The sequence below is a fragment of the Polypterus senegalus genome, chromosome 3 (genome assembly GCF_016835505.1).
Source record: "Polypterus senegalus isolate Bchr_013 chromosome 3, ASM1683550v1, whole genome shotgun sequence".
NCBI lineage: Eukaryota > Metazoa > Chordata > Cladistia > Polypteriformes > Polypteridae > Polypterus > Polypterus senegalus.
This window is the reverse complement of record NC_053156.1, coordinates 300,052,242-300,060,310: the sequence shown is the minus strand read 5'-3', so window position 1 is coordinate 300,060,310 and position 8,069 is coordinate 300,052,242. Positions and strand designations below refer to the sequence as shown.

Sequence of the window (8,069 nt, the reverse complement as noted above, 5' to 3'; positions counted from 1 at the left end):
GCTCTTCCTATGAAATGAGTAGACGGACAGGGGAGAGCATTATGGGTCATGAAGTCACTGGAAAGGTATATGTGGTATTCCTGATATCTTTCTAAAAGGATGAAGGTCCACGTCTTTAGAGTCCCGGTGCTTCCTGTTTTGCAATATGGATGTGAGACATGGACCCCATCCAGTGAACTGAGTACAAAGACTGGACTCCTTCGGTACTGTGTCTCTTTGGAGAATCCTTGGGTACCACTGGTTTGACTTTGTGTTGAAATAGTGGTTGCTCATGGAGTCCCAAATGAGGCACATTACCTGCATTGTGAGGAAGCGTCAGTTAAGGCACTGTGGCCATGCAGCGTGATTCCACCAGGATGATCTGGCTTACAGAGTCTTCAATGTTAAGGACCCGAGTGACTGGACCAGGTCAAGGGGACGCCCATTTAACATCTGGCTGCGGTAGATAGATGATCATTTCCAGAGGATGGGGCTGGACCATGTGTCTGCCTTGGTGTTTGCCATCTGGGATCCCGAGCTGTTTTGTTGTGTGGTAGGTGCAGCCACATGCTGTACCAGTGTGTGCTTCACAACCTGACCTGACCTGAAAGTTTTTTCGGGAGCATTTTCTTATTTTCTTACAGAGTTAATATTAGGAGGCTGTCGAGACATAGGGTTTGTTAAAGCCCATTCAGGCATTCCTTGTGTGATTTTGGGCTATACATGAAAACAATTGCTGTTGTTGGTTAATTTCCTTATTTTTTCCTTTTTCTCATTTTTACTATGTTCACATAAGTTTATGATATTGTAGTTTGATGATTATACTCTGCTTTTGTATACTCAAATGTATTGTATACACTGTTTTTCGGTTAGGTTTAACATTTTTTCTATCCTCCCAAATAAACTGCTCAAAAAAATTAAAGGAATACTTTGAAAACACATCAGATCTCAATGGGAAAAAAAACCTGCTGGATATCTCTACTGATATGGACTGACATGGTAATGTGTTAGGAACGAAAGGATGGCACATCGTTTGATGGAAATGAAAACTATCAACTTACAGAGGGCTGAATTCAAAGACACCCTGAAAATCAAAGGGAAAAAATGATGCGGCAGGCTAGTCCATTTTGCTGAAATTTCATTGCAGAAACTCCCAATCATACTCATTAGTTTGTAAGTCCCCCATGTGCTTGTATGCATGCCTGACAACGTCCTAATGAGATGATGGATGGTGACCTGGGGGATCTCCCCCAGATCTGGACCAGGGCATCACTGAGCTCCTGGACAGTCTGAGGTGCAAAATGGCGCCATCGGATGGACTGAAACATAATGTCACACCAAGAGGGGTTCTATTGGATTGAGGTCAGGTGAGCATGGGGGCCAGTCAATGGTATCAATTCCTTCATCCTCCAGGAACTGCCTGCATCCTCTCGCCACATGAAGCTCTAGATTGTCGTGCACCAGGGGGAACCCAGGACCTACTGCACCAGCATAGGGTCTGACAGTGGTTCCAAGGATTTCATCCCGATACCTAATGGCAGTCAAGGTGCCATTGTCTAGCCTGTTAGTGGTCTGTGCGTCCATCCCTGGATATGCCTCCCCAGACCATCACTAACCCACCACCAAACTGGTCATGCTGAACGATGTTACAGGCAGCATAATGCTCTCCACGGCTTCTCCAGACCCTTTCATGTCTGCCACATCTGCTCAGGGTGAACCTGCTCTCATCTGTAAAAAGCACAGGGTGGCAGTGGTGGACCTAACAATTCTGGTATTCTATGGCAAATGGCAATCAAGCTCCACGGTGCCGGGCAGGCAGAGACCCCAGGCCCCCTAGAGTACGTTAGGCCCTCAGGCCACCCTCATGAACTTTGTTTCTGATTGTTTGGCCAGAGACATTCACACCAGTGGCCTGCTGAAGGTCATTTTGTAGGGCTCTGGCAGTGGTCATCCTGTTCCTCCACGCCCAAAGGGGCAGATACCGGTGGGTCCTGCTGATGGGTTAAGGACCTTCCACAGCCCTGTCAAGCTCTTCTTGAGTTACTGCCAGTCAGCTTGAATCTCCTCCATGCCATTGAGACTGTGCTGGGAGACACAGCAAACTTCTGGCAAAGGCACATGGTATTGATGTGCCATCCTGGAGTAGTTGGACTACCTGTGACAGCTCTGTATGGTCCAGGTATTGCCTCATGCTACCAGTAGTGACACTGACCATAGCCAAATACTAAACGAGTGAAAAAACAGTCAGAAAAGATGAGGAGTTAAAAATGACAGTGGCCTCCATCTATCAAACCATTCTTGTTTTGGGGGTCGTCTCATTGTCGCCCCTCTAGTGTACCAAAGCAGCTGAAACTGATTAACAAGCCCTCTGCTACTTAATTGACCAGAACAATAGCCCAGAGGTTTCAATGACTTGATGAGATATTCGGATTGAAAAGTGTTCCTTTAATTTTTTTGAGCAGAATATATGAGCTTATTTATTTATTTAATCTATTTATTTATTTATTTGTCATATCCCAGCTTTTATTTATTATCATTATTATGTGGCAACCTAATTTCCATCTAATAAAACAAACAATAAAAAATCAAACAATTAAACAATTAGCTCGCCTCCACACAGATCGCAGATCTCCTCAGCTGTGCATGCACACGCAGTGCCGAATTTCACTATTCATTTTATTTTCTTTTTTAAATTTTCTCATCAAAGACAGCATGTTCATAAAATTAGTGCTTTTGAAATAAACACACAGCACATTTTGTTTAGGCGTGTTTTCCAAAAGTAGAAGTCAATGTTTTATTGTTATAATATTCAAAACTTGTATGAAGTATTCTGCCTCAGGGAGAAAGAGTACTTTTCTTTGGGAGAAGTTTTTAAGAAAATTCAGTTTAATTTACAGTAAACGCCGGCGATGACATAAAGACTGTTTTGCATTTTGCAGAACCCGTCCGTGGCTCCTGGCAGGTTACAAGAAGCACACTCTTATTTGATTTCAAACACTGTTAAAACAGAGAAATACTTTATTTAATGCAAATAAGATTTTTTTAATTGCTCCATATAAACTCCAGAAGACTATCTGATAGTCAGAGATCCTGAGACCTCATCAAGTGAGTTGATCATCATGTTTGCTGCCCGTGTACTTCACATCATGGCTGCCCTTGCTGTGCTAGCCACACTTGCTGCTGCTGATGTTGTGAGTATTACTGCTGCACTACAAGAGCTCTTGCATAATTCTGTGTTGTTTGTTCATAGACGTATTCAGATCTTTAATTTAATACTTTGTAGAAGCCTCATTGGCAGCAATTCCAGCTTTGAGTATTTTAATAAGTCTCTACAAGCTCTCAAACTCCATTAAATTAGTTGGATAGCTTCTGTAAACTTTCATCTTCAGGATTGGCGTTGGCTCTTCGACTTAAGGACACTCAGATATTTGTTCTGAAGCCCCCGCAGCATTGTCTTTCTGTATGCCTCAGGTTATTCTTATACTGAAAGGTGAACTCTCACTCCAGTCTGAGGTAACATACGTTCTTAAGCAGGTTTTCTTCAAGCATCTCTTTGTATTTGACTACATTCATTACATTTTGACCAGTATCCTTGTCCCTGATATTTACAATCACTTTAGGAACAACACTATTAGGTGATGAGCAGAGCATGGTCTTCATCAAGCCATAGACCTTAGAGTTTTTTTCTTTTTTATCACACCATAGAATCCTTTCCGTGATGCTCTCAGAATCTTTCAAATACTGTTCCGCAAATTACAATCAGGAGTTAGCCATTGCAAATGCCTGATTGATGGAATACTGCTAAGATGTTTCTCTTTCTGACAGGTTCTCATCTCACTAGGGGATTTCTAAAGCTCTCTTACACTAACCATTGGGTTTTTGCTCACCTGCCTGACTAAGACCCTTCTTACCCAGTTACTCAGTTTGGCCAGACAGCCAACTCTAGGAAGGATCACGATGGTCCCAGACTTCATCCATTTCACACTTATTGAGGCCTACTGTGCTCCTGGGAACACTCAAAGTTTTACAAATGGCTGTATACCCCTGCCCTGTTCTATAGTATATCTCAGTAATTTGATCGTGGAAGTCTACATGCAGTCCCTTGGACTTCATTGTTTGGTTTTCGTCCTGATATGATGTGTGAAGTGAAGACCTTCCATGTACAGGTTCACATGTGACTTTCTAAACAATGTCCAATCAGTTCAGTCCAATCAAGGTCTAGACACATCTTAGGGAGAATTAAAGTAAACTGGATAAACCTCAGTACAAACTGAACTTCCATGGAAAAAGATCTGAATATTTACAAGAGATCTCAGCTGCTGATTTTTAATAAGTTTGCAATCATTTCTGAAAACGTCTTCACTTTGTTATTATGGGTTATTGACAGCAGATTGATGGGCAAAAATGGCAAATTTTTCCACTTAAATTAAGTGTGTATAAAGTGGAGGGATCTGAATACTTTTGAATCCAATGTATATGAAAACAGCTGCATGATTCTAGTGACTCCTTCACTAAAGAGTACTTTACAACAGCAACAACAATATTTATTTATATAGCACATTTTCATACAAATGATGTAGCTCAAAATGCTTTACAGGATGAAGCTAGAGAAAAAAGACAGAATATGAAAAAAAAAAACACTAGGCAATGCTAATTAACATAGAATAAAAGTAAGGTCCGATGGCCAGGGAGGACAGAAAAAACAAAAAAAACCCAAAAAACTCCAGACGACTTGAGAAAAAAAAAAAAAATCTGCAGGGGTTCCAGGCCATGAGATCACCCAGCCGCCTCTAGGCATTCTACCTAACATAAATGACCTCAATCAGTCCTTATGGCTTTCATGCTTCACAAGGAAGAACCTGATGATGATGATCATGTGGACCTCTGACCTTTAATTCATCAATGTAGGGACAGCATGGTGCTTTGATCGGGTGATGGTGGCATAGATTGCCACCACAGAAAGTTGGTTAAAGAACAGCAGAGAAGGTAGGGGTTAGTATGGATATCGGAGCCACCGTGAATGATAATGATAATTAAATGCATATACAGAATACCAGGATTAAACTAAAATGAAGCTATGAGAAAGCCATGTTAATATAATGAGTTTTTAGCAGTTTTTGTCGCTAATAAAAGATACAAAATCATGACTGTTCTCCTCTAAGGAGTGTCATAGCTGTCATCTTGTGTTTCAATAATTGCTTAATAAACTGAATTATAGAGAAGTGTCCTGCTGCAGACCTCTGTGGCTTTGTAATTCAGGAGCTCCACTGAAAAGCCAATTGGTTTGCAGTTTTATGTCACCTGATTTATACAACAAAACTCCAGGAAGGCCTGGCTGTGGCCCACAGAACTACAGGACACTCCTACCACAAGACACACCCACTAAGAGACACGCCTACTTGATGGTCACTGTTACTCCTGAGGAAGTCCTCCCTCCCACAACCCTCCCCTTAACCACAGTGTAAGGAAGTTTTTTGTTATGTTTTGGCCAGCATTCCACATCTGGCTGGGGTTCACATGTCTCTTTAATGGGTGCTGTGTTCATTTTTGACTATTTTGTTTATGTGTATATTTGTTACCATTGAGTTCCTTTATATCTTTTGTGAACGCTGACCCTGGCACAGACAGACGGACAGCATATTTCCACCCACACACCGTTTATTTACAATAATATTATTGACAAATTGCTCACGTGCACCCCCAGTGCCTTCTTGCACCGATTTCCCCAATGTCCAGGCCCACAGTCTCTTGTGCCTTCCTGGCCGCTTCCCGTCCTCTCTCTCCAGCTCTGTCTGCTTCCTCCCGACATCCACCACTGACTGGAGGGAGGCGGCCCCTTTTATGGGAAGCCGGATGGGCTCCAGCTGCTTCCCGGCACTTAACGGTGGCCACACCCCTGTGTGGCGGAAGTGCCGCTGCGCACCGAAGCCGTCCGTGTCTCCCGGTCGTCTTCCCCGGCACTTCCTGGTGTGGCGAAAGTGCCGGGCTCCCGGGATAAACAGGCACTGGGGCACCGCCTGGCGGTGGCCACGGGTCCCTACAGGGCTGGGCTTCAAAGCCCCCTACCGGAGGCCCCCTGCATAACCAGGACGGACGCCCCCACTCGGTCTGGAGGAGGCACACGCCCTCCTCTGGTCCTCTAAGGCGTCCCGGCCAGGCTCCAGCCCCGGCCAAGGACCACACGGGATAAACCGGCATCGGGGTGCCGCCTGGCGGTGACGACGGGCCCCTACAGGGTAGGGCTTCCATGCCCTTGACCCGTGGTCCCCAACAGAACCAGGAGGGATGCCCCCTCGCGGTCTGGAGGAGGCACAAGCCCTCCTCACGTCCTCCTGGGCGTCCCGGCCGGACCACACTTTGTATCTTTAATTATGTGCCATGTGTATTGTGGCTGGTGCCTTTCAGAGAGATTTTACTGTTAAATATGATTTTCTCTATTTGATTCTTTATTTATTATTATATGCTTATTAGCAGATAGCTTTTGTCTATATGTCTCTTATAAAGTATTTTAATTAAAGACTGCATTGACCCTGCCCTGTTGTTACTCTTGTACAAGTTTAAATATTGATATAAAAACTGTGCAATCCAGAGTAGCAGACATTTGACACCGATGGTCTGATGCCCATTAATCACATATTTCTTTAATTAACTGTGTTTTCAAGAAGTGTGAATAACAGCTGTAGTTCAGTAATCTCTCTTCCGGTGCTATGCTGACTCCACATGTGTGGTAATAATAAAGTTATACATCCCACCCTGAGCTGGCTTCATGAATTTGACATTGACAGGCCCCAGGAGGCACAGACAAGTTGATTTTTATTAAAAAAGGAAAAAAAAAATCTGCAATTGGAGCTAAACTTTAGAAACTCAAACGGTTCAGCTCTACTAAAAATTGTATTGTGCTGGTGATGAATTTGTATTGTTACCATAATAAGAATCAGAATCACATTTATTGGCCAAGAGTGTTCACACACAAATAATTTAATTTCTTATTTTATGATGACTCTCCAAGTATGGTTACATGACAATCATACACGTAATTGATAAGTTAATGCCCGACATAAAGAGAAGACAAAAAATATTAACATATTTGAATAATTGGGCTGAGCTTTCATATCAAGTAAGTGGTAGTTCATGAGCGGAGAAGATCCTCTTTCAGACAACTGGCAGTTTACGCGCATAGGACCAACCTCAGATAGCTGCAGCGCCAGCTCAGTGTGTGAACTCACATATCTCATGGTGATTGGAAGGTTTAAAGTTGAGCAACTCACCCGTTAATTGTTTCATTTTTCTGTCTTTCAGATGCAGCCTAGAGCTGTAAATCCTTCTCCTGTTCCATTGTGGTAGAGGTCTTTGAATTCTTTGATTGAATAATTCATCACTGGAGCAGAACCACTAAAGTAGCTGTCTTTTTACTCCTCCCTGTTTAATAATGGCTCCAATTCTGTTTCACTAAGTTTAAGAATAAAATCTGCTTGCAAGTCTCCTCATGACTGATTCTTGTGCAACTTCAGAAGCCCAAATGTGACAATATGCATACAAAGGGCAAGACAGAGCAAGAAATACTGAAATAAATAAAGAATTAAGCCTCAGCTGTATGTAAGAATATCACAAGACATGGGGGGTGGTGGTGATCAGATTAATTAGGCCTGCTGAATTAACTGTGCGCTGGATGGCCTGAGTAAACTGGTCTTATATCTGCTAGTTTAGTCTCAGGCTTAAAGTGGGCCGCTACACACAGCTTCTCAATTTTTATACTTTGCACATTGGTAGTGTTTTATTTGTACTGGCAGTTCACATGTCTGCCCCTCCTTCTACCTTCAATCAAATGTCAGTGTATCTCAGACCTCGATACTCCTGCCTTCCCCCTCATCTTTGTTATGAACTGCTGCTATACACCAATCACCCCCAACATTAACACCATCTGCCTAATATTGTGTAAGTCCCCCTCAAGTCACCAGAACACCTCTGACCCATGGAGGAATGGACTTCACAAGACCTCTGAAGATGTCCTGTGGCATCTGGCACCATGATGTTACCTATAAGTTGCAGGGTGGGGCTTTCATGGAAAGGATTTGTTGCAATTGTTGCAG

General features: G+C 43.1%; 1 long non-coding RNA gene across 1 annotated transcript; it reads left to right on the top strand.

Moving 5' to 3' along the window:
• The first annotated feature begins 3,047 nt into the window (after positions 1-3,047).
• On the top strand, positions 3,048-7,461 carry LOC120526932. The gene is made up of 2 exons (XR_005633238.1): positions 3,048-3,170; positions 7,279-7,461. It is a non-coding gene; the product is annotated as an uncharacterized LOC120526932 (long non-coding RNA).
• The last annotated feature ends 608 nt before the right edge of the window (positions 7,462-8,069 follow it).